The 27,434-nt window shown below is 40.5% G+C and overlaps 1 pseudogene; it reads left to right on the top strand.

Moving 5' to 3' along the window:
- LOC104664334 lies at positions 1-27,434 on the top strand (annotated as a pseudogene).

The raw sequence follows: 27,434 nt of genomic DNA, 5'->3' as shown, positions 1-27,434 counted from the left end.
ATGCGCAGTAACACCATTTTCCTGTCTACCTACCTCCAACTCTTCAGTGCTCCTACTTGCAGCCCTCGCCACAGCAATGTCCTTTTACCTGTTCTCATCTCCTTCAGTCCCATTCCCTTACATGTAAAATGCCGGTTCTGGATAAATTTTTAGATCAGACTTGATTAGCAAGTACATCCTGATTCTACCACTTCTCTGATTAAAAATCTTTCAAATGGATCCCATTAGCCACACAATATAGTCTAACAGCCAAACTCGATATAATCTGGCATTTGAGGCCCTCTATAGAAGACCTCATCCTGTTTTCCCAAACTTAGTTCTCATTATCCTCCTTCATGTGCCCTATTGTTTTTCAGAGTTACGCTTGCCCATGCATACAATGTAAATTCTTGCCCATTTAAACTTGGATCATGAGATTCCTTCAGGCTGGAATTGCCAATACCAGTTCCATTTTTACATGCTTTTATTCTATTTATGCTTCAAGACCCAGATCCAAGTCACCTCCTCCTTGGAACAGTCGAGATCCTCGTAGCCCAAAGTAATCTTCATCTTTTTCTAAAGCTGTAAGACTTTTCTGCCTCTTTTCCTGAACCTATCATTTTCTAAATTGTGTCATCATTGTTTATCTATGCCTTGTCACTACTGATGGACTATCATTGATCTTTTTCTACTTAAATACTAAATATACTTCCTTGAATATTAAAACAATATGTAATAAATAAATTTACCAATCCATTCATACCCTCAGTCATTGTTCTTCTGTACTATGAATGCCAATAAGTTTAAGTGGTTTCCTTAAGTAACAATCAGTTCACACTGAAATCAAAGCTATTCAAACTTCACAAACTCCAACTCTCTCTTTAGTTTGCAGGCCTATTTCAGATGAGCAGAATCATTAGCAACATATGGTTCATCACTGTGTATTGCTTACATTTCAGAATAATTTTGTCCTAGATGCCATCTGTGAATAAATCTATCACGGACTGGGCCTTTGGAAGCATTTCAACTTTGGGAAATGTCTGACTGTGCAAATACTCTATGGTTTCGCCTGACTTAGAAGCTATGGACAGGGCAAGCCTGACCTACTAAATAATGTACCTGTAACAACAATCACCCTGGCCATTTGCTATCCATTGGATTTACAGTCAGAGTTGGGGAGAGCCACCATTGTTTATGTTTCCTGCCAAGGTCCAGGTACAAAACCTTAGTACTCCCTGATGTTGAAAGCAGTCCTTTCACTGTGAGCAAAAACTGGAACAAGAAAAATAGACTGAAGGCCAATCCCAGTGAAGTTTAACTTTGGAACTAGCAATGACCTGTATTTGTGTAGAATGCAAGCTTTACAGACATTACTTTCAGTATCTATTTAATTCTTATTCCTACTAGGGCTATTTTGAGCTTATTTTATCCTCACCATTTCTTATAAAATTGTCAATAAATTGTTCATCCCTTTAAGCTCTTCTCAAATCATTTCTGAGCTATCTGCTTAGGTCATGGAGTAGACAAAACTAAATCCTATATTCTGAGAATTGTTTTTTGTATGTTTTTATGGTAGACCATTTAATTATCTTGAGATAATTATTTATCTCTCCTTTGTATTTTTATCCTGGAATTATAAAATTTTGATCTCAAAGAAGGCCTTTTCTTCCATAAAGATTTTATTTTTTAACTTCTCATGTTTTGGAAAAGAAAAAGTTAAATGTAGAATGCAACTGAATATAAATAGGACTGCAGTGTTAAATGCCACTCAGCCTCTTTCAATCACACTATGTAAATAAAAGATTTGTTGGCAGCAATTTTCTTGGTGTGTTGGGTAAATTCTTCATAAATTCAGTTTTCAGCCTGACAGTGTTCATAAAAGCGGAATATAAAAGTAAAACATATGAACATTTTCCACCAGTTTTATTATGCAAAATACTTGATTTTGTATAAAATTGGATTTTTCAAGGCTAGGAAAATCTTCAATAAATCACATCAGCAGTTCCAAAAACATATATAGAACCCCGTGTGTTTTCTCACTCAGCAACTCTATGAGTAAGAAGGAGAACTGAAGGCTCTGCTATTAAAGCAAAGATCGAGGGAGGGAGGGATAGAGGGAGGGAGGGACAGATGGTGGGGTTGGGGGAAGGAAGGACAAAAAGAAGGGAGAGAGAGAGGGAGGAAAGGAGGCAGCCCAGGAGAGAATGATCTGATCATGTTCTCAGAGTGTGACAGAAAATGGAAACTATGTTCTTTTAAAAACCCTCCATGTACAATGTAAGGTCTGTTCTGTTTGGTCTGTATAGTGACGTGTCTTTGTTTTAACTCAGGGCCTCAGCAAGGATGTGGTGGTTATCTGACAGGTTCGAATAATATCTTTGCCTTTCCTGACTCTGATTCGAATGGAATATATGACAAGAATTTAAACTGTGTATGGATCATAATTTCACCTGTAAACAAACTAATTCACCTCACCTTCAATACGTTTGCTCTGGAGGCAGCAAGTACTCGGCAAAGATGCCTTTATGATCATGTAAAGGTAAGGCTGTTTTATTTTTTAACAGAGTCTACTCATCCAAGACTCTAATACAGTGTATTCCAGTTTATATCATTACAGGAAGTTCTGAAAATTGTGAGTACAGGTACTACCGCTTTTTTAAATGACCTATTCTTCAATGATGCAACATTTAATATTATAGATGCTCTACCTTCATATCAAATTAATCTTTAATATGGGTGACTCAAATATTTTGTGCGACTGGTTTCTAACATTAGCATTAAAATCTCCTATTCATCAATGTCTTGCAAGAGACGATCTATGGGAAGGTCGATTTTCTGGAGAGAGATACTCAAAGGAGCTTTGGCAAATCCTAAAATAAACAATGTCAGTGACACAAATAATCACCTCTTAATTTGTCTATTTCTTAGGCTTATAGATTTGCTTATCATATTATGTTTAGATAGTAAAATGGTTCTGAAATCACATTAAAAGTAAATTAAGACTGGGCACGATGGCTCGTGCCTGTAATCCCCACATTTTGGGAGGCTGAGGTGGGCGAGTCACTTGAGGCCAGGAGTTCAAGACCAGCCTGGCCAATATGGTGAAACCCCGTCTCTACTAAAAATACAAAAAAATTAGCTGGGCCTGGTGGTGGGCGCCTGTAATCCTAGCTACTAGGGAGGCTAAGCCAGGAGAATCCCTTGAGCTCAGGAGGCTGAGGTTGCAGTGAGCTGATAGCTCGCCACTGCACTCCAGCCTGGGTGACAGAGCAAGACTCTGTCTCAAAAAATAAAAATAAAATTAAAAAAGTAAATCAAGAAACTTCTGTTCAATTGTTAAGACTCTTTAATATTAAATTATTATACCTTCAGGTTATATGGGTTCAGATTATAAGTTAAGTAGCATCAATCAACATTTACTACTGCACTCTCAGGGGAAAAAGTCTGACAAGATTTCCATTTATAGGAGCTTAAGTCTGACTGGAAAATTATGGGATGACACATGCAAATTAAGAATGTGCAGTTCAGGATAGTAAGCGCTTAATCGCTAAGGAATGCATTTGATGTAGGCTTGAAGCAATGTGCAAGCTTAAAAGGAAAGAAAGTTCATGAAACTCTGGCATGATCAAGAAAGACATGATAGAGTGAGGGAAAGCTTACTCAAGTCAGGAGAGAATTCAGACAAGGTGAACATTTTCAAAAAGGCACTGAACTTGATATGTGCATGTTCTCGAAAGAGTAAAGAGGCTGGCTGAATTGAAGCAGAATAGTGCTAAAGAGTAGCAAGAAATAAGGTGGCATAAGTAGAGAAATACTGAGATTACAAAGGATCCTAAAAGTCAAACTAACGACTGTAGACTCTGTGCGGCTGAAAATAAGGAGTGGTTGAAGGTTTTCCAATGAGTGATGTGATGAGAGCAGTAGCTAGGGAAGACTAATCTGAAATCAGCAGTGTGGGAACTAGAAGGAGAGGAGGCTGGGAGGGCTCCAGGGAGAGGTCACTCCTAGGTGAGGAGGCCACTCTTAGACCCCAATCAGGGGTGCAGCCATGGTGGAGATGGCAAGAGAGGTGCAAGAGAAACTTAAGTTCTAGGACTGTCATAAACTTTAGAGAAACTTGTTTTAAAAGAAAAGGAAGGAAAATTTGTGGAGGGAATACCCATTTGAGTACTTAATGATATGCTTATGCTTTTACTATGAAAAGGGCTAAGGCTGGGAGACCAGAAAAATAGCAGTGTGGTTTTGGTGAGAGCAAGACAGACAAATGAGACTGCAGTGGGCAGAGAATAGAATGGAGCTCCAGTGGGAAGACAGCTCCATGAATAGAGAGGACGCAGTAAAGAGCCTTCCTTCCAGCAGGAGAAAGGATGCTTTCTTAGAGGAAGTCAGCATGGATTCCGGAGAGTCAGGCTCTCAGCTCCAGGAAAGGTACCCAGGGAGGCAGTTGGAGAGGGCAAAAGGGGCAGAAAAAGAAACAGATGCATCATGAAAAAACAAATGTGAAGACCAGGAATAGCGTAGTATCCCTGAAGTCAAGAGGCAGGGGGATTCTTTTACAAAGCAAGGGTGGTCAATGCTATTAAATTGTAAAGTAGAGGCCAAGAAAGGTAAAGATGAAGAACAGCCTCATTCCTTTGGATGACAACCATTTTAAGAAAGTATTGGCACAGAAGCTGGATCAGAGGAGTTCATGAACCACTAAAGATAACAAGGAATATCAATTCAGGCTAAATTCTCCTTTCTTAAAATGAGATCTGGCCTGCTGGGTGCTGTGACTACCACCTGTAATCCCAGCACTTTGGGAGGCAGAGGTAGGCAGATTGCTTGAGCTCAGAAGTTTGAGACCAGCCCTGGCAACATAGTGAGACTCCGTCTCTGTGAAAAATACAAAAAAAGTATCTGGGTGTGGTGGTTAGCACCTATGGTCCCAGTTTCTCAAGAGACTGAGGTGGGAGGATCCCCTGAACCCAGGAGGTAGAGGCTGCAGTGAGCTGTAATTGTGCCATTACACTCCAGCCTGGGCAACAGAGTGAGACACTTTTAAAAAAAAATAAATGGTGGGGAGAGACTGAAATGACTAGAGCAGGCCTAAAGCTGAATTCAGAGCTGTTCAAGAGCTCCCCTTGTCTAACAGAAAGGTAATGAGGTTTAGATACAGACAGTATGGGGACTCAAACCCAATTTTGCTGTCAGACTAGTTTCCTGATCTCCCCAATTCCTCATCACTTCATCTATTTTTCTTTAAATCACATAATAGTACCTCCCATGAAAGGCAGCTTTGAGGATTAAAATTATGTGTACTAGAGTGTTTAGCACTGTGCCTAACATAAATTGTAAACAAATTTACCTCCCTTTTTCTTCCCCCCTTGGAGTAATTCCAAATAGGCATGGGCACTACAGAATTCCTTTTCCTTAAAAATTAAAAACAATGGATTTACATATAAAATTACAATTTCAAGAATGTTTTGAGGATGGCTTTGCTAGGAGAGTTGATTGGATTTACTCTCAAGATCCATTTTTATGGAGTGTGATTTGATAATGTCATTAAAACAGCTTGTCATTGTCTGAATTTTTGCAATTCGTTCAGGCCAGAAACTGCAATATCAAAAACAAGGAGTTATTTTCTTGCTTCAAAATAAATACCTTTTTTTTCAAATAAATTCTGTTCAGAACTATTCTTGTTTTCCCCCTTGGAAAAGCAATTTCCTTCTATTGGCAACGTTTCCAACTACCAGTAAACTGGCAGATCAAAGAACAGCCCTTGGAATGTGGAACTTGGAAGTTTCTTTGTTAAAGAGATTTTTCTGTGATAAATGGGACGTTTGATTCCTTTTAGATTCTTTTTAGAGATTATAAATCACTTTTTAGAAAAGCTAATTTAACTGAACTCTGTGCTGTGGTAGATACACAAGTAAAATCATACACAAGTAAAATCATACTAATTCATGATTGTGAAAGGGTTGACTTGGAGAGTAATTACAGTAACTGAATCACCTAGTGAATTGTGCATTTCACTGAGTGGTCTCTATTGAAATCCACGTCACATCCATTACAAAAGGAGTTAGTTGGCAAGGGTATGTGCCAGGCCCTGTACCCGCATCACTGGAGGTGTAGAGAGCTAAAGACATATCTTGAGGAGTTCCAGCTCCTTGAGGAGCTGTCAATAAAGTGTAATTTTTGTATTTTTAGTAGAGATGGGGTTTCACCATGTTTGCCAGGCTGGTCTCAAACTCCTGACCTCCTGGTCTCAAACTCCTGATCCACCTACCTCAGACTCCCAAAGTAAGAGGATTACAGATGTCTGTGCCCCTTTTCATAGCCAATATTTTGTAATGCGTCCTTTCCCACCTGAAGTGAACATCATCTATGCTATAACATACCCATAATGTGATTTCAAAAAATCACTATGATATCCTGAAGGCAATGAAAAGGAAAAGGAAAGTACATAAAATAGTGTATGTTCGCATATGTAAATACTGTAACACTGCTACACAAAGTCATGTAATAAAATAGATACTTTTTATATGTGGAATGGTGCTGAATAACAAGTATAAATTTAAACAAATATGAGTGGGTTGCTTTTGCAACCCAAATGCCAGTAGCAGCATCGCCATCTGCAGCATGAATTTCCAAACTGGTGGAAAGACTCAAAACAAACATTTCTAAACCAAAAAAGTGCAGTCTTCCCTCAGCTTACACAATAATTACATTTCTGGAAATTTGGTGCAAAATGAAACTGTGCAAAAATATTTTTGTGTTTATATATAAAATGGATTTAGGTTCTGGGATCAAATAATTACAAAAAGGTTTCTTTACACAAATGTCAGACAGGACATCCAAAAGTTATGTGGGACATAAGTTTTCACTTTGCAAAACTGTATTGTGAATTACTAAATGCCAGTTATAGCCCCAAATTATAGTGATGACCCAAAAACCACCACACTTGTGCAAAACACTCCCTACGGGGTGGTATTGACCTCATTGAGAAGGTCTGACTTAACGCACCGGGCTTAGCCATTCAGTCTGTGTCAGACACTGGAGCTGAGGAGGGGCTGTCCATCTCTGGGGAGAGATCAGCAGTCTATGGAAGGCATCATGTTCCTATCCATATGAGGTCGCACCTACTATTCATTTATTCTTTCATTCAATCAATGTTAATTAGCATACCTACTATATTCTAGACATTGCTCCAACAACTAGAAAAGAACATTGAGATTTTAGAAAACAATACTAAGAAAACTCCTGCACTTGTAGAGCTGATTCTAATCATTGCTTCTTTGTGGTTTTTTTCTGAGGCAATTGGGACTAATATAACTTTTTTTCCCCAGAAGATTCTGAAATGAGTCAGAGTTTAGCCCCAAACCTGAAAAGTCACTCTCTATTCTTCTTCCCATACTAAATTATGCCCTGGCATGTTGCCCGGCAGACCCCATCAGACGTTCTGCAGTAAGATCAAAGAATTCATGAAGATACTCTAAGATGCTCCAAGTAAGAATATCAAAATCCTCCTGTGACCAGATTCCCAGGGAAATATTAAAAGATAAAGTCCTAAGGATATTAATGTATAAAATTATTAAATTTGAAAAGAATTACAGTCCAATATCAAAGCCTATTGCCCTTGTGCATTAAAAGTTCATAGGAATTAAAATCCAAAACTTTTCTTTCCCAGTTTCTCTGACTGCTCAAGTCAATAGCTGGGTGAAGTATGGGATCTTGCCGTGGTTGTGGCAGCGCCTGCCTGCCACTAAATTATTTGTACAATGCCTTCAGGACCTTTAGCAGATTCTAAAACTATCAGAGTTCTAAAAGTTGAGAAAATATAACATTCTTCTCAGCACTTACCCACATCCACAAGACTTGGAACATAATTCAAGCTCCAGGTCCAATGCGGTTGTGCTAGGATATGTATGCTCCCAGAATGCAGCCCGTAGCTGCGTATGATGGTGTAGATCTAAAGACACCATTTATATCCCGGTTTATGTATGATTCCCTCTCCTCATCATTGTATAGGGCACCCCCTGCAATGCATTGTAGGGCAACCTGGCAAAAGTCTGTGGTGGAGACTTAGTGTTATCAGAGAACAAGAGAGCAGATAGAGATCTTGGGTTTGACGCACAGGAGTCTAGAGCCTCCTATGTCATGCCTCCCGAGGCTACAAGCTATTTCAGCTCACTTAGGAGAAATCTTACTGTGGTAGTGAATGAACTAATCCAACACCAGCTTGGGGCCAGGCACATATGTCATTTCTTTCCATCTAGCCCTGGCTTCTTCCTCATACCTTCTTTCACATTTACCAGTTATCCATTTAAAGCCCAAATCCGAGCTTACCTCATGTAGGATCAGATCCAAACTCCTTAGCGTGAAATGTATGGAACTTCACAGCTTTGTTTGTTGGACTTTGTCATTTCTCGTGTTCTCTCACCCTAGCCTCCAGGCCCAATGAAGGGGGTCAGAAGTTGTTGACACATGCCATGTGTTTTACACTTCCATGGCCTGGCACTCATGTCTGGCTGGCTGGGATACCCTTCCTCTTTTGTAGGTCTGGAAGGTCTCTACTTACATTTAAGGGCCAATCCAAATGTCTGTCTCCATCATGTGGGTTCTCATGATACACTTCCATTCTTTTTATTGTAGCACTTATTTTTCTCTATTTTGTATATAATTTATATACACACATATATTTATATGTATACATATACAGTGTATGTGCATATACACACAAGTGTATGTATATTTAATTTATAGACCTTTACTCCCTTTTGTTCATGAGGAGGTCTATGTCTTGAAGGTCTAGATAGGGCTTTATACATCCTTGTATGCACAGGACCCAGCACGGAGGCCTGGCACACAGGTCCCAGAATAAAAATGCTTGTGGCCGGGAGCGGTGGCTCATGCCTGTAATCCCAGCACTTTGGGAGGCCGAGGTGAGTGCATCACGAGGTGAGGAGTTGGAGACCAGCCTGGCCAACATGGTGAAACCCCATCTCTACTAAAAATACAAAACTTACCTGGGTGTGGTGGTGGGCGCCTGTAATCCCAGCTACTTGGGAGGCTGGGGCTGGAGAATCATTTGAACCCAGGAGGCGGAGGTTGCAGTGAGCCAAGATCACACCATTGTACTCCAGCCTGGGCAACAGGGCAAGACTCTGTGTCAAAAAAAAAAAAAAAAAAAAAAAAAAAACTTGCTAATATAAACGTGATCATAAAGACAGCAATGATTATCATGAAATTTTAACTTGCTTACCAGAAAAAGTGCATGATCTAAAACTTGGCAAATGTGCTCTTCCGTGAAACAAGGGGGTGAAGATTAGAAAACTCGAGTTTCTTCGGATTCTGAATTAACTAAAATCATGTTTAAGTTGGAAAGACAGTGCCATCTAGTGGTGCATTTCTTTTTCTTTCAAAATGACTGGTTTTAGCCATTCCTGTCTTACATAATCCTCGCACTTTAGAATAATGTCAGTGGTCATGGTCATGGCTGTTCTGCAGCCTTGAGCACATCATAGTTCTGTTATGAATTTAATATTTGGAGTTAGATACACACAGATACTCATTTAGAAATACAATGAAGATTACTCAGAAGAAGACGAATGTTTTCTAGTTATGTGTTTGAGAGAAATCCAAGCACCCACTATTTCAAAGGATGTTTCTAGAAGGCTGCCATGGCTGGGAATTGTTCTGGGTGCTGGCGACACCACAGTGAAGAAGTTAGACAGAGTCTCCCTCTCCCCACCCGTGGGACTTACATGCTTGTTGTGAAAGAGACCGGACAAAGCAAATAAACAATAAATAAGATCAGTTTTGATTATAATAGGAAAATAAAACAGGATGATGTTGGGAGAGGGCAACATTCGCTAGCACGGGCTTCTCTGAGAAGGTGACATGTGAGGTGAGGGCCCATGACAGGGAGTCCTTAGCTGTGCGGGTTCAGCTTCAGCTGAGGAAAGACGTCTCCCGGCAGGAAGAGCTGCAAGAGCAGGGCCGTGGGCAGGAGTCCTCCTGGGATGAAGGAAGTGTAACCAGCAGTGAGGTGCGGGCGACCTGGGAAGGAGGCACAGGTCAGAGCAGCTGGGGCTTGGAGACTGTGGGAAGGAGCTGGAATTTTACTTTAGGTGCAACGGGGACCTGCTGGAGCATTTTAGTCAGAGCAGGAGCATCATCTCATTGGAATTTGCAGACAGGCAGGCAGTTCAGTGGAGAACACTATGGCTGCTCCGGAATTAGGTCTATTAAGAAGATGTTTCAGTGGGAACAGGTGAAGGACAATGGTGGTCACCTGGAGATGGAGCCCTCTGAGATATATTTTGAAGGTAGAATGGAGTAGATGTGGAGTGAAGAGAGAGAGACGAATCAGAGATGACTGAAGTTGTAGGCTTGAAACATTGAGCTAAAGAAGCCTCAGAGAGAACAGTTTTGGGAGGGCTTGTGGAAGAGAGGAATCAAAGCACTTGTTTATTTATTTATTAGATATTGATTGAGTGCTTCTCATGTGCAGACACCTAAAAACTGGGAACATGGCAGTGAGCAGAACAGAAATCTGTGCATTCATGGAACTTGTATTCTCTTCAGCGGGAAAGATAATGAAATAAACAAGTAAGCCTGGGCAACATGACAAGACCACATCTCTAAAATTTTTCTTTTATTAGCTATGCATAGTGGCATGCACCTGTAGTCCCAGGTACTTAGGAGGCTGAGGTGGGAGGATCACTTGAGCCCAGAAGTTCAAGGCTGCAGTGAGCTATGAGTGCAGCACTGCACTCCAGCCTGGACAACAGAGTGAGACCTTGTCTCAAAAAAAAAAAAAAAAAAAGTTAAATATGTAGTATATAGTAGAAGGTAATACTTGCTGTGGAGAAAAGTCAAGCAGGAAAGGAGATGGGAATGGGAATGTTGGGAGAGTTTACACAAGGAAGGCCTTATTGAGTTGGGGCTATCTTTTTTTTTTTTTGGAGAGAGTCTTGCTTCGTCACTCAGGCTGGAGTGCAGTGGCACAGACTCAGCTCACTGTAACCTCTACCTCCTAGATTTAAGCGATTATCCTGCCTCAGTCTCCTGAGTAGCTGGGATTACAGGTGTGTACCACCACGCTGGCCAAGTTGGGGATATCTGAGACCTGAAGGAATGTAGGAAGACAAAAGATGTGGATACACAGGGAAGAGCATTCCAGGCAAAGGGAACAGCAAATGCCATACCCAAGAAGCAGAAGCATGCCTGGTTTGACTCAAGAAGCAAAATGAACAAAGGGAGACAATAAGAAATTAGATCAGAAAGGACAGGGGTGGCAGAGGAGGAGAGACGGCCATTGTGATGGCTTTGGCTGTTCTATTGAGTGGATGGGAGGCAGTTAGGAGGGTTTCAGTAGAGCAGTGGACCTGGTCTGACTTATATTTTAATAGTATCCTCTTAAAGACATTTTGAGAATAGACTAAAGAGGAACAAGAGCAGAATCAGGGACTTCGTGGGAGGCTCAGGGATCGTCTAGGCAAGAGATCAGAGCAGCTGGGGCCAGAGTGTTAGTAGGTACAGTGGTTAAGGTAGCAGTGGGTGAACGGACTCTCATGACACATTCTTTTTAAAACCATAGGTTACTTTCCCAAACAGGAAAAAAAATGTTAGGCATCATACCAGATCTTCACTGAAAGTCTTAATATAATCAATCCAATTATAATTCTCTTCCTAAACTAAGACCACCTCGAAGAACATCAATGTAAAAATGTTTAATAGTGACCTATTGCAACTTCGCATCCAATTTAGTGTGAAAGAGGCAACTTTTTTGTAAATAATGGAGAAGTAATGAATTGTTTTTCTTTTCAGTTATATTATGGGGTTAATGAAAATGCCAACTTGGCTGGAACGTTTTGTGGTTCCACCGTACCTGCTCTTTTTATCTCTTCTGGTAACTTCCTTATGGTTCAATTCGTCAGTGACTTAACATTAGAAAGGGAAGGATTTAATGCTACATACACCATCATGGACAGTGAGTAAATAGAAGCATTTTTATATGTTATGAAATAACACATGTATTTATGCACTGAAAAGAATGCCCTGCTTATTATATTGAAATTTCAATGTTAATTACTAAACTCAATGTCAATTACTATCTAACTCAATGTTAATTACTAAACACCATATTAATTACTCTATGTTTAATCTGTAGTACAAATCTGATACAATTTTTAGTCAATGATATAAACCCCCAATTCTTAATGGAATGATGAAAATATAGCTCCCCTGGGGTGGGAGACAGAGAAGACAGAATTTTAAAGATTGCCTGAGATGAGACATGAATAAAATGTCTCCTGTGTTGCTTTTTCTTCCCAGTGCCTTGTGGTGGAACAGTGCAACTTGGACCCCATAAAATATTTCATCACTCAATTCATCAGACCCAGAGGTCCCATTTTCCATCTGTACTTGGGTCTTTCACACTCCTCCACATCAGCAGGTCAAGCTAACTGTGTGGGTGTTACAGCTGAGTTTGTAACACTTCATGCAGAATTACTTAGAGCTTCAGGACTCGCCACAGGTAACAATTATAGGATGAATGACAGTTGCATCTAGTGACCTTTTCACCAGCATTTGCAAAACACTTGAAATAATGAGGCCATGATTAAATAATTTTCTTAGTTACTTCCAGCTTAATGTGCTTTTCATCTGTACACAAAGCCCTCCAATCAGGTGTGTCAAGAAACTTGAACTTGGTCCTGTAGGTCCAGAGCTCTCGAAGCTTCATGTGCCTAAGAATGCATTAAGATGCATCTTAAAAGTGCGTCCTCCCTGGCCCACCCTCAGAGACTGAGTTATAACACCCATTTATCTGAATTTTTGACAAACATCTCTGGTGTTTTGGTGCCAATACCAGAGCTCCATGGACCATGCTTGCAGAAATACATATAGTTAGTAGGATTTATTTATAGGCTGAGTTGAAAGCGTCAATACAGAACACAAGAGAATCAGTGAAGAGGCCATTTGGCACCGGTTTCAGAGGTCTATATTCATGGTAATATAAGAGAGATAAAAAGAAAAGGGCCGGGCACGATGGCTCATGCCTGTAATCCTAGCACTTTGGGAGGCCGAGGCGGGTGGATTACCTGAGGTCAGGAGTTCAAGACCAGCCTGGCCAATGTGATGAAATCCTGTCTCTACTAAAAATACAAAAAATTAGCCGGGTTCAGTGGTGTGTGCCTATAAGCCCCGCTCCTCGGGAGGCTGAGGCAGGAGAATTGCTTGAACCCGGGATGCAGAGGTTGCAGTGAGCCGAGATTGTGCCACTGCACTCCAGCCTGGGCGACAGACCAAGACTTTGTCTCAACAATGACAGCAACAAGAAAGAAAAGAAGAATGAACGAAAGGAAGGAAGGAAGGAAGGAAAGAAGGAAGGAAGGAAGGAAGGAAGGAAGGAAGGAAGGAAGGAAGGAAGGAAGGAAGGAAGGAAGGGCGGGAGGGAGGGAGAGAGAGAGAAGAAAAGAAGGAAGAATGAAGGACGAATGCACTCCTGAATTAACGAGGAGTACACTAACGGAAGGCAGATGCCCTTCCAAAAGCCACGAAAGAAGAAAGAGAGAGACAAGAGAAATAAAGTAAGAAGAAAGCCACAACCAGACAGAACAAAAAGAAAGAACATCATAGAAAGACCCGCCTAAGACAGATCCCAACAAAGAAGAAGGAAGAAAGTCATTTTGAGCTTTAAAAAATGCTGAGTCTGAATTTCCTCTGGAATAAGACGTTGAGGAGATAGTTGGACACAAAGTGGGATGTTGACCAAAGGCCCAAAGATTTTTGTGCATCATCATTATCATGATATAGGTAATTGAAATAATGAGAAGAATGAGATTATCCAGGGAAAATATGTAAAGAGAGAGGCCATGAGCTGTGGATGGATACCAGGGAGAACATCTGAGAATACCTGGATTGTCTTTCTGTAGTTGGGGAAGCAACTCTCACCAGTTCATTCCAAGAATGTCATGTTCAAGCCCCATGTTGTGGAATAGTGGAGTCCCATTTGTTGTCTTCTGAGTTTTCAGGGTCGTCTTCATTATAAATCTAGGGTCCCCTGCTTCTCATGTGGTCTTGCTGGGGAGAGAAAAGTCCCGTTTGTCTGACTCCAATGTGGAGAGGTATGAGATGTGCTGGCAGCTGAATAGGCCCTGGACTTGCTCATTTTTGTGCAAAGCATAGACACTGAGATGAGCTCCCAAGCTCTCAAGGTGGACAAGATGCTAGATTATCATCATTCTGTTGGTAATGGTTTTCAGGACAAAATCCCTATTACCCAGTGGTACCCTTACTGGAAGGACTTAGAGCCAAGTGGAACAAGGCCCTTTGGGTGAAAGCTCTTTCAGTTTGCCACTGCTTCATGAAGCTAAGACAATGGGGATCACGGTGGATCACTCCACAGGGCACTGAGTGCCACTTACAGAGCACTGGGCACCAGCTGGAACTTAACAGCAGCTGGAGTGGCCTCGAGTAAGACCCAGTGTTTGTCATGACTGAATAATGTTTTCAACTGAATGAATACAGGAAACAATCAAGGATTTCAGACTGGGTAGGTAGGGAGGAAAGACAAACATTGACGGATGAGCTAGGAGAAACTGGCATTCTCAGAGTATCCAAGAATAGACAGAGCAGGTTTAATTGGAAGATCATGAAAGAATGATGTGTAGGGCTGTTATAGAGGATGTACAGTAGCTAACTGGCATTGGAGATGAACAGAGATGCAGAGATGGAAGTCACTGGTGTTAAGAAATACAAAGTGAGGGTGTTTAATAGCTTGTCTGTAAAAACACTGAAACGTCTAAGGGTCCAGAAAGGAAATCAGGGGCAGGAGATTACTATGAGCTGAGGCACCTCAAGTCTTTCATAAATGCAGGGAAGTAACCGGGAGAAAAGTAAGTGAGAGTGATGACAATGGCGAGAATATATTTGGCCAGACGTAGAGACCCTCAAAGGCGAACCAGCTTTGAGGCGAGGATGGAAGCTGCAGTGAGGAACGTGGAGCATCCCTCCCTTCCCCCTAGGCTGGCCCCCTACCCTTCCTACTCAATGAACTGTGGAGCATGAGAAAAGAATGGCCTCTACCAGGAGGCTAGTGGAGAACCAGGTTTTGCTAAGGCTACAAAGTGGAAAGGTGAGGGATGTATACAGAGAATGATTGACAGTGCAGTTGAAGTTCACAGGATACAGTAAAGTTAGACAAGGACCAAGAGCAGGAGACGGTGGGGAGGAGGAGTGGAAGTCCCAAGCACTAAGAGGAGTTTGCAAGCAGAGGTGGGTGGGGTCTTTCAGTAGGTTCTGAAGGACTGCAGATATTAGAGACATGCTTGAGACAGGGAAGCTGCAAATACCCTGACTTTGGTACAACTTGTTTTTATGCAAGAACTGATGGGCATTCAACTGCATTTACTCCAGGCTTTTGAGAGGTCATGAGGGCTGCCCAAGTGTTACAAAGGGGAACTGGGACCTCATTACAGGCCCTGGCTGGCTTGGGGATGTAACAGTGGAACCAAAGGCTCTGATTAGATTTGCTAAGGGGTAGCAAGGGCTGGATCAGGGCAATGATGGTTGTTAGTCTCATGGAGCTTAGGAATGGCAAAAGCCCCAGGAGGAGAAATCCAGTGAGCTGTCAAACAGCCTGGTGGTGCTCGGAGCAATGGCACAGGCCTCAGCTAGGAAGTCGCATGAGAGGGGAGGGGTCTTGTTTTCAGCAGGGAAGTGTCTGTGCTTTCAGCAGAAACTTTGCCTCCCCTCCACACTCTCCTCTGGGAAGGTGCGCTTGTGTCAGTTCCAAGGCCAACGTGAGTCTTCTTGCAGACCACTTCCAACAACAGAGCTGATTTCCATGGTTAAATATTTAAGCCATACTTTTATATGCAGTTTAATTTCTGTTATGCTGTTCTCTTCTAAAATAAATCTAACATGATTTGGCTTCCATTTCATTTCAGGGTCATGGAAATTCAAGAATTCAGTTGTGTGGCAGAAATGCTTCAGCTGTGCCAGTGTTCTATTCTTCTATGAGTACTGAAATTGTCATTTTAAATCTGGAGTTTTAAACAGAAATTCTAGAATGAGTTTCACCTATCAGATAGCAGGTGAGTCCTGGAACTTCATCTTTTATTCAGAAAAGCTGCCATCATTACAATTATTCCTAGAATAATTGCAATTATTTCTAGAATTGACTCCTATGAGTAAATTAGGATTCGTTAACAAAAACGACACCCATCTCTTAACTAGAACCCAGGCCCAATTTAGCAAATTACTAAAGTTGGTTTTTAAAGAGGTAAAGAGAATACAACACTAACCAAGATGCTTAGAATGCTAGCATTTTCTTCAATGTCTATGTAGTTGATTTTAAAAATATACCAGTTATTTTGTTAATTTATCCACTTAACCACACTGAATATACATACTTATTTACAAGAAATATATGTATATTTACAAGAGCTTTATCAAAATATAATTCTCATATCATACAATTTACCCATTTGAAGTTTATGTTTCAGAGGCTTTTAATATTTTCACAAAATTGAAAATCTTAGAAAATTATTTTTGTAAAAATCAAAAAGCCTTGCCCAGTCGCCTCCCTATCTGGGAAGCGAGGAGCGCCTCTGCCCGGCCGCTGTGCAACCTTCCAAGTGTGAAGTGACAGCCTTATGTGTGATCTTTTCTGTCTTCCCCAAGTTTGCATTTTTGACATTAAAGTTTACTTTTTAATTTAAAAAAAAATCAAAAAGCCTTGAAAGAGTTACCTGATTATTATCACTGAGAAGTTTATTTTCACAGAACACTTTATTTAATATTTATTTTGAATTAATTCAAATGAAAGCTGCCTTTGGTTAAACAAACAAAAGTACTTTTGATATTTTTTTTACCAAAAAAAAAAAAAGGTAAAGAACGATTTCCCACAAATAACTCACCAATGGATTTAAAATCCTTGTGCAAAATTCTGTCTTGGAGGTAGCGTTCTTGTCCTAAAAGAGAGTCTGAATGCTAGCCACTTCCACCTCAATGTGATCAGAAGAGCTCAAAGGATCCTCGAGTATTCCTCTTTAAAGGAGAAGGCTCCTGTGTCATGCTTCCCATAGGGGTGTTTGTGTGAACAGCCGCTGCACTGCATCTGTGTGTGCTGCTTGAAATTCACTTCACTGCTCAGGATCTCAATCCTCTCAAAGGTAAACAAAGAAGCTGGATTACTTTTTTCTAAAGTTTGTTCATATGCAATGATCTTTTTGAATTATTCCTGTGAAGCTGAAAGAGCACTGAATATGGGAATGCATACATTAATTATGCATATTTTTCCTCTAAGATTGCAACAGAGACTATCACAAGGCTTTTGGCAACCTGAGGAGTCCTAGATGACCAGATAACTATGACAATGACATGGATTGCACCATTACTCTCACAGCCCCCCCCCCCCAGAACCACACCAGTTCCCTCTTTTTTCATTTGTTTGGCATTAAGAACTCAATTGAATGCAGAAACGATTTCTTGGAGGTAATATACATTTGAATATCATTTAAATGAATTATTTAAAAGATGATGGATCACTTAAGATTTTACACCTTTTCTCTAGTGCTGCTAATACTCTATGATTCTTATTTGTTTCATTAATTTGTTCATTACCTTTTAATTCCCTAAACATTTACAGAGCACCAGTCCAAACACTGGAAATTGGGAACCTCAGAGCCCTCGGAAGAATCCTGATCTGGTGGGAAGGACAGATGGGGTATAGCCACTTACAGCACAATGTGGAAAGGACTAACTGAGTCCAGCAGGGGTAGGGGTTCCTAACTCAGTCTGGGAACTAGAAGGCTTCTTTAAGAGGGCAATATGTAAGTTGAGACCTAAAAGGATCAGAAGAAAGTCTAAGAACAATATGCTGATTCTGTAAAATGAAACTGAATGATACTAAATAGCTCACCTAATTTCCCTGACACCTACAGTAAGTTTGGGGCATCATCAACATCCTCTAAAGACAAGTGTTTCCTTGAATAAGTGCTCCCTGGTTGCAGGAGGTGTGGTCTGTCCTTTCTCCACTACAACTCCAGAGCTCTAATTTGGACACAGAAGTGACTTTGCTGTTTGCCCACCCTCCACCCATCCACCCTTCACTCCCACCCCAGGACACAGTGAGAGACAAGCCCCCCTTGAGCCTGGATCAGGCAGAGCCATGCCCCTTGTGCGCCTGAACCTTTGGAGTCCTCCAGAGCCCCCGATGAGCTCCCTCTGTGCTCTTTCTGCCCCATCACCTGCATTGGGAATGTGAGATGGAACGTGAATATCATCGCTCATAGGCAGGAGATGGTCTGAATAAGCCTCACCTGATGCAGACCCAGTGTGTGGAACTCAGCACCTGCGTTTTGCCAGAAAAACCCCAGAGCCCATGGGGTTGTGACCTTTGCAAGCCCTGTTGAAAATGCATTCATCCTTAGGAAATAAACTCAGGTAGAACCTAAGACCCAAAAGGATAAGGATGCTGAGTTTCTCTGAGAGCGGAATTTAAATCTAAACCTCATCCTGATGCTCTCTAAATTGGCTTTGTTTCACCATACAAGAGACTTCAGTAAGGTTTCCAAAAAGTTTGCTTGTTCCACTATACCTGATCTGGAGTTGTATTTTTTATTTTTTATTTTTCTCACTGCCTCTTTGATCAGGTCTTCATTCAAAATAAGCTGCCCAAGATGATTTGATCTTCGTAGCATATGTAATTGTACCAGTGTATGCAGCAGGCGCCTTTCCTTCTGTGGGAGGATTCTTTCCAGTGGGCTTCTGTTCAGCTGCTAGTTTCTTGGTAGCTGCAGCTTTTGTTCCCAGCAAAACATCTTTTTTCGCCTTCAACCCACCTCACCTGATTTGACTTCTAGAGCTGCTGTCACCTTCTGTCCAGCCTGGTGAGGAAGGGTGTTCCAGCACATGGTCTTTGCCTATGGGTTTAGCTTCAGCATGATTCCTGATGCAGAGTTTTATCATCCTGGAAAGCTCTCCCCTTTGGAATTAATCTAAATCCTTTATTAATCAATAGCCTTAACATGTAGCACCATAAATAATACTCAGAGTAAGCTCATGCCTTTTCTAAAAGAATATTTGCATGATAGGAAACCAAAAGATGTATGTAGCAGGGAGGAAATGAAAAGACAAACACAGTATTCTTTGTGCCAGTCAAGTTATTCAACTTGGACCTATGTACCTTTGTCACTATGGAGACTCATATATTTATATGAAGCATAAAGCAGAAAGAATGAGGGGAGTGGGATCTGGAGGAAAGATGGAATAATCCCGTTAGGTTGGAGTCACAGTGCAACGAACTCTTAACTCACTGCAGCTTGAATGGACCATTATTGATCAGAGTCAACATTTGCCGTTTGCTTGATAGACGCTGGGAAGTAAAGCTTTGCTTTCCAGCGATGGAGAGTGAGAACTCTTCCTCCTCGCTGTCCTTCATTACTCCGTAGAATGGATCTGAAACTTCCTGTCCCATAAGCAAAGAAAGGAAACCACAGCTTAGGCCTGTAAAATGTAGCTCTGTCTGGCTCTCAGTGGGAAGACTGTGGGCATAGTTTCTTGGCAGTTGGACCAGGAAGCCTCAGCATTCCATTCTTGTGAACTGCAGTGGGAACGGAAATGTCTGACTGAGGATTCTGTGTTACTACCGAGTGAGGGCCGAGCTCTAGACCATGCCTGGAATCTGCGATTGTTTTTATGCCTTCACCGCCCCTTTCAGGATCCTCTGGTGTCCCAGGGATGCCTGCCGCTCTCGGTGGCCCCATTCCTTCTAGGAGAGGAAAGTGAATAAGACAAGTTATCGGCAGTGTCAGTGGAAATTAGTATCTCGCTGCTCCTCTCAGAGCAACGCCATTTTAAAAGAGGACCCCTAGGTGAAAACACCCAAACTCAAGAGTATAGTGCTGGCAGGTCTTAAATATGGCAGCCCTTCCATCTACTAGTGGATAACTGGCTACTCTGTCATGGCAACTCTACTTTGTTTAAACACTAGCAGAATAATCCCTGAAGCACTAGAAAGACATTATTCTCTCCCATGGGCTACTACATAGACCTAAAAGGAATCTGCCCTGATCAACACAGCCCAGCAAGATTAGACCGTCTTAATTCTGTGACTTAAGATACCAGCAATTAACCAAATTTTAAACCATGGAATTACAAATGGAAGATGGGAACTTCCAAAAAAAGAATACATAGATCAGTAAAATCAGCATTTCTACGTGTCAGGCTGGTTCCAACATACATTGCCTGTGTAACGTTTCCTTAAGAAGCGTTGAGAGCCCTCCTGGAAGCAGGGCTGGTTGTGAATGCAGGGTAGAAGCCAGGCTGGGAGACAGAAAGTGGTTGAATTCACAGTGTGGTTCTCTCTCCTCCCAAAACACCAACTCATTTCCTGTTTTTATATGTGTCTGCTCAAAAATGAGGAGTTGAAACAAAAAAGCAACAGGGCCTGGGAATGTGTTTTTAAAACACATTTAACAACAGTCAAAAGTTGTGCAGATTTATAATTCTGTCCTTCACCCGTGCAGAAATTCCTTTTGTTCTGAACTTTATTATACTTTGCATTGTATTTTTTTCATAGCCCCTTTACAGCCAAGTAATTATCAATGGGAAACCTGCGTGTGCGTGCGCGCGTGCACACACACACACACACACACACACACACACACTATGAAAAATGTATAACAGTTGACTGGAAACAGGGCAGGCAACATTGCCTCCACCCATCCCCACCCTTTAAAAATTCACTTTACCTACATTCTTCCAAATGTTTCCCCAAAAGCAAGGGTTGCAGGATCATAGCACAAACTATTGTATAAAAAAGCAGTCTGATGTTTTAATTGCTGTAGGTTAACAGATATTTCTGAATCCAAATACAAATGTTTTTTGATCTACACATGGAACATTTTTCCCCTTTGCAAGTGAAGGTGACTTCTGCATGTATTTTCAGAAAACCCTTCATTCTTAGGTATATAAGAAGACAAAGCTTTTCTGAAAGTGTCATCATTCAAACTGTCTCACATTGTAATGTATATACATTAGAGAAGAAAGTGTAAGTTTAATAATGAATGACTCCTTCCTAAGGGTGAGAAATGGAAGTAACAGCAATTCACCATTACTGGGCAAGTGCTGTGGAACTCTGCTGCCAAACCCCGTCTTCTCTCAAAATAATGAACTATACCTACAATTTAAGAGTGATAGTGTAATTTTCAATCGTGGATATGAAATCATCTGGACCTCATCACCCACTGGTAAGACATTTGCATTTTGTATGGGAAAGCAATGTAGGTGAGAAAAACATAAGGTGTCTAATAGAAAAAGGCAAAGTAACCTTATATTTTTAGCTACCTGTGTACTTGATTAATTCATGTTAAGAATAGAGATTTTTAACAATGAAGGTACACGTTACTTTGTTGTTGTTGTTGTTTTGTTGAGATGGAGTTTGGCTCTGTTGCCCAGGCTGGAGTGCAGTGGCATGATCTTAGCTCACTGCAAACTCCACCTCCTGGGTTCAAGTGATTCTCCCACCTCAGCCTCCCGAGTAGCTGAGATTACAGGCGCACGCCACCATGCCCAGCTGATTTTCGTATTTTTAGTAGAGATGGGGTTCTGCCATGTTCACCAGGCTGGTCTTGAGCTCCTGACCTCAGGTGATCCACCCATGTTGGCCTCCCAAAGTGCTGGGATTACAGGCATGAGCCACCGCACCTGGCCAGATTAATTAAATTCTACATTTATTCATTATTTCTGTTTATAAAAGAATATATATTCATATATGAAGCATATATAAGGTATGAAGATTTAAAAATTCTTTTGTAAATTCAATTTTGTTAGACTTTTTGGCTTTTGGTTTCACCATCAAGGAAGTTCTTTGAGAATTTAAGGAACAATATTTACCAAAAATCCAACTTATGAAGACATTCTGGCATATATATGAATGGTTGTGCTTCTCACAGGCCCTGACATTTGTTGGCAGTCCTGGAGAGAAATTGCTTTTTTAGGGTAGTAAGTATCTTCTCACATTTTTGGTTGGCCACTTATCAAACAGCTAAAGAAAATTTAAGTCATGTCAATACATTTAATGCAAGAGAGGAGGAACACCTTTATGAAATGTCCTGAAATACCAAAATACCTTCAAAATAAAAAAGATAAACAGAAATCACTTTAAATATCTTAAGAAAATGGTTCTATTAAGATAATCATGAGTAATGGAATCTTGGCAACCAAAGGAAGATAAAGATGACTTCCAATGCTGAAATTTTATCAGCTCAGGAAATAAAACACCAACATTAGGCTGGGCGTAGTGTTGCACACTTGTAATCCCTGGGAGGCCAAGGTGGGTGGATCACCTGAGGTCAGGAGTTCCAGACCAGCTTGGCCCACAGGGTGAAATCCTGTCTCCACTAAAAATACAAAAATTAACTAGGCATGGTGGCGCATGCCTGTAATCCCAGCTACTCGGGAGGCTGAGACTGGAGAATCACTTGAACCTGGGAGACAGAGGCTATAATAAGCCTGCACACCACTGCACTCCAGCCTGGGCAACAGAGCAAGACTCCATCTAAAAAAAAAAAAAAAAACCCACCAAGATTAATGAGTTGCCCAGAATGCTCCGCTAGACAGAGGTGGAGGTGGGACTAGACCTCGGTGGTCAGAGGCCCAGCCAGGTGCTCTGTAACTATGCCAGCTTCTTCCTGTCCTGGAGGCGATCTGGATCTCCACAGATATGTAATCTATATGTAGTCTAAATCATGACAGCCTTCATATACAGATTAACAAATTGAACAAATTAACACCAAAACTGGAAGTAGTCGACCTTAAGTATGTCAGTTATTAGGCTGGTAAAGTCACTTTTATAATGAAGTCATTCCTGCCACCACCTACAGTAACACACTCCCTCTTGGTTTAGCGCTGAATTTTACCTCTAATTTTACTTCACTCACATTATTAGCGTCAACTCAGGCCATGCAAACATCTCTGCACCATCAAAAGCACAGAGACAACAACTTGATTTTCTCCCACAGTTACTTTATCAAGTTTTTTTTTTTTTTTTTTTTTTTTTTCCCATTCTGCTCTCAACCCCCAATTTTCAAAGTACAGTCCTGGAGGAACTTGTCCTTGGGTCATGATATGCAGTCAAAGGCATGTGTGTTGAGGATGGAAGAGGTGGAGGGCGATGGGAAGAGAGGGGAAGGGAGGAGAAAGGGTGTAGCCCAATGAAGAGGAACAGGAAAAGGGGTTTCTGCCTTCATTATTCTTGCAAAGAGTCTCAGCACCTTAAGAAAATAGTCTTATTATCTAACAAGCCAGACTGAATGGGGGCTTATACATTGTTGAATCAAACTTCCTGTCCTGTTTTCCTTGCAGGATGTGCAAGGAAATGTGTCTCTTTATGGAGACAGAGGCTCATTCACGAGCCCCGGCTATCCAGCACGTATCCAAACAAGCACTGCGAGTGAGCCCTGTTAGCTCCTGCTGGAAGGCTTCTCACCCTCAACTTTTATTTCATTAACACTGACGATCCAGGAGACCATGTCCAGAACTATCTCACGCTACCATGGGCCCAAAGTCAGCTCTCCATCCTATGGACCATACTGCAGAGGCGTGGGTAGAACAAACATTTTATATTCCCATTTGTTATTTTTAGACAATGAGAGTCACTTAATGTAGACCTTTTTTTTTTTTTTTGAGACAGAGTCTCGCTCTTGTCACTCAGGCTGGAGTGCAGGGGTGCAATCTCAGCTCACTGCAACCTCCGCCTCCCAGGTTCAAGCAATTATCCTGCCTCAGCCTCGTGAGTAGCTGGGATTATAGGCGCCTGCCACCATGCCCGGCTAATTTTTGTACTTTTGGTAGAGACGGGGTTTCGCTATGTTGGCCAGGCTGGCCTTGAACTCCTGACCTCAGGTGATCCTCCCACCTCAGCTTCCCAAAGTGTTGGGATTACAGGCGTGAACCACCGCGTCCGACCTAGTGTAGGCTTTTAAAGGCAGACACATGCAGAGTACAAATCACAGCCTTTAACAGATTGAGCAGTTTTCCGACTTGCCTTTCTATTCTTGGCGCATGAGTGCCATCTGGTGGGCATTGCATTAAATTACTATTAATAGTTACCAAAATCAGCTCTGCATCAGAATCACCTGTGGAGTTACTGCCATTAGACTTCCAGTTCCCACGGAAACCTATTGAATCAAGATTTCCCAGGGAGGAGCCACAGGATGCTGTATTTTAAAAGCTCCCTCTGTGACATCAGTGCACTGCCTCGGGTTGAATACCCATGTTTATTTCTGCATAAATAAAAGCATAGAAAATTTGGACAAGTGACTCTATTTTATCTACTTCTTGCTGAAAATTGCAGGAATTCTTTGAAGAAATGATGACTGATAGTTTGTTTTTGTAAAGTTCTGATATCTTCGCTCAACAACTCAGAATCTGATGTTGATTCAATATTGCAGGCATCTGTGCTTATGGTCCTCTCATTTTATGTAATCCCACCTGTAATCCCAGCACTTGGGGAGGCCCAGGTAGTTGGATCACTTGAGGTCAGGAATTCGAGATAAGCCTGGCCAACACAGGGAAACCCCGTCTCTACCAAAAGTACAAAAATTAGCCAGCATAGTGGCACACGCCTATAATCCCAGCCACTTGAGAGGTTGAGGCAGGAGAATCGCTTGAGCCTGGAAGGTGGAGGTTGCAGTGACCCGAGATTGCGACCCTGCACTCCAGCCTGGGTGACAGAGCCAGACTCTGTCTCAAAAAACAAGGGAGTAAGAGAGTAAGTAAGGGAAAAGTGGCTGTTGGCAAGTGGGTATCTGTTTCTAATTTTTCTGCTCTTTAATCACTTAGGCTTTGTAATCAAACTAGGCAGAGAATTATATCAGCTGAAAATCTAGATGGTTTTTTAAAATATACTATTTATAAAATTGATAAATGCTATTTTCAGAAGTATCAGAAAATAGATTAATTTTTCTAACACCCCAGCATTCTCATATATTCTTAACACCTTTCTTTGAATATATTTGCATATATTTTACATGCATATTTTTTACTCTTTGATGGTGTGTTTTTTCCACTTACCAACATATCATTAATATCTTATATTAATAAAAACATTGGTGCATCATATTTAATTTTTGGAGAGTATTTCATTGCATAAGTACAGTCTAATTTATTTAACGAAGCCCCTCTAAGTGGACATTTAGGTCTCTCTAACTTTTCGCAACTACAGACGACACTTAATAAACTTTTTGGTAGTGATATCTTTATACACAGAGTTACATTACTTGGTGAGAAATGGTGATCGCAGGACCAGCAGATACTGTATCACCGGGATGCATAGAAGACCCACAGAGACCCCAGTAAATGTGCCGCATGTCAGATTTAGAAATTAACCAGCTCTTAGACATTGAATTGAAATTTCCGAACATTTCAAAAGGGAGGAAAAGAGATGATTTTAACAATATCATGACTTTATATCGATAGGTTTTCTTTTTTTATTGTGGGTATGGTTTTCAGTGGCTTGCAAACATACAACCCCATTTGATCCCCACAATGACAATCCCATAAGGTGGAAAGAACAAGTATATCCTGGACTTTGCAGATAAAAGAAAACTGAGTCACTGAGAGAAGTGATTGCCATTTAATCCAAGGCCACATTAAGTTGTAATACATAGCGAGATACATCAATTTTTTAAACCGTTGGTATTTTAAAAGTATCACAGTATTTTCCCAGTTTTACATTTTCTTTTATAAACGTGGATATAATTTCATGTCTAATTGTTTTTTTCCTTAAAGGTACACTGATTTCTTTAACACTTTCTAAATGTTAAACATAAATTAAAAAATGTAAAACATAAGTATAAAACATAAAGTCAATTTACATAGAGGTAGCTCTTATTTTGCTAATATTTACATACTTAAAACTTTTTATAAGTATAAAACTTTTTGTAAGTTGTAATATTTTGCTAATATTTACATACATAAAACTTTTACATTTTACATACATACATATTTATATGCATACATATTTATATACATATTTACATGCATATTCACATACAAAAGTCGTATACTTTTTTAATGTATACTCCTTAAGTGTACAATTCAACTGTTGTATGTATGTAAATATGTATGTAAATATTTATGTAAAATGTAAACACACATTTATATACATACAATTTACATACAGCGGTAGCTCCTTATTTTGCTAATATAAATACAAACCATCCCCTGGTTTGGGAGATATTTTATGTTATGGTAAATACCATTGTTCACAGGGAAATCCTCTATCCCTTGCAACTACAGAATATGAACATCAAACAAATGAAAGAATAATGGGAACAACATGGAGAATCAAAGGACATTCTAAAACTTCTGTTAACTGTCTATACTAGTTTGTCAATAGAAAAGAAGTTGTTGAAATTTGGAAGCAGATTACAATGGAAGCAAAATGTAGATGCACATAGGAATAAAAATATTGTATATACCTTGATATATCTCTTACAGAGAAAAATCTACACTCATTTGAAAAAGTGAGTATCTTGGAAATAAGTCTGTGTTTTGATGACTTGGGGTGGAGCTGAGGCAGGAAAACCCAGTAATGTAAGCATCATGAGAGCAGGACTTTTTGCTTGTTTTGCTCATTTTTTAATATCCCTAGTACTAAAAACAATACCTGCAAGGCAGTGCCTTGATCAATATTTGCCAAATGAATGAACAGAAAGTGAGAGAAAACGGAGACCTATCTATTCCCCCCAACACATACACAAATACACACTGTTCCACAGAAGTATATGAAAATAAATCCCAAGAGGAAACTGTAAACATTGAGGATGAAAATAGTATACTTTACTTAGTGTGATCATTTCACTTACATATGTTTCTTTAAGAAAAATTAAATTTGCAGTAAGAACTTGAAAAGAAGTTCAAATTCTTCGATAACAGTTTTATTGAGATATAATTTACATACTATACATTTATATACATACAATTTACATACCATACAATTCACCTCCTTAAAGTATACAATTCAATGGTTTTTAGTAGATTCACAGAGTTGTGTGGCTATTATCAGCACAGCCAATTTTGGGACACTTTCATTACCCCCAAAAGAAACCCTGTACCAATTAGCAGTCCTTCCCCCTTTCCCCTCAACTTCTCATGCCCAGAAATACTTCTTTGTAAAGCATTGGCATTCATTCTTTGCAAGGTTACTTCAAGAAATATATGCAGGTTCACTGTAAATTCTATAAAATTTCTTTATGTGGTACTTTGTTACTAGGCTAACATTTCTAGAAAAAGGTCCAAATATGTGAAGTATATAATTTGGTACTTTTTTTTTTTTTCAATTTTAGGACACCAGCATAGCTCCCTTTGTGGCTTCTTCAAATCAGGTCTTCGTAAAATGTCATGCTGATTGTGCACGGCATCCATCCACATTCCAATTAACTTGGGACAGCTAA

This window comes from Rhinopithecus roxellana, chromosome 11 (genome assembly GCF_007565055.1).
Source record: "Rhinopithecus roxellana isolate Shanxi Qingling chromosome 11, ASM756505v1, whole genome shotgun sequence".
Taxonomy (NCBI): domain Eukaryota; kingdom Metazoa; phylum Chordata; class Mammalia; order Primates; family Cercopithecidae; genus Rhinopithecus; species Rhinopithecus roxellana.
Note: the sequence above shows the minus strand (reverse complement) of the source record. Positions and strands in the feature narration are given on the sequence as shown.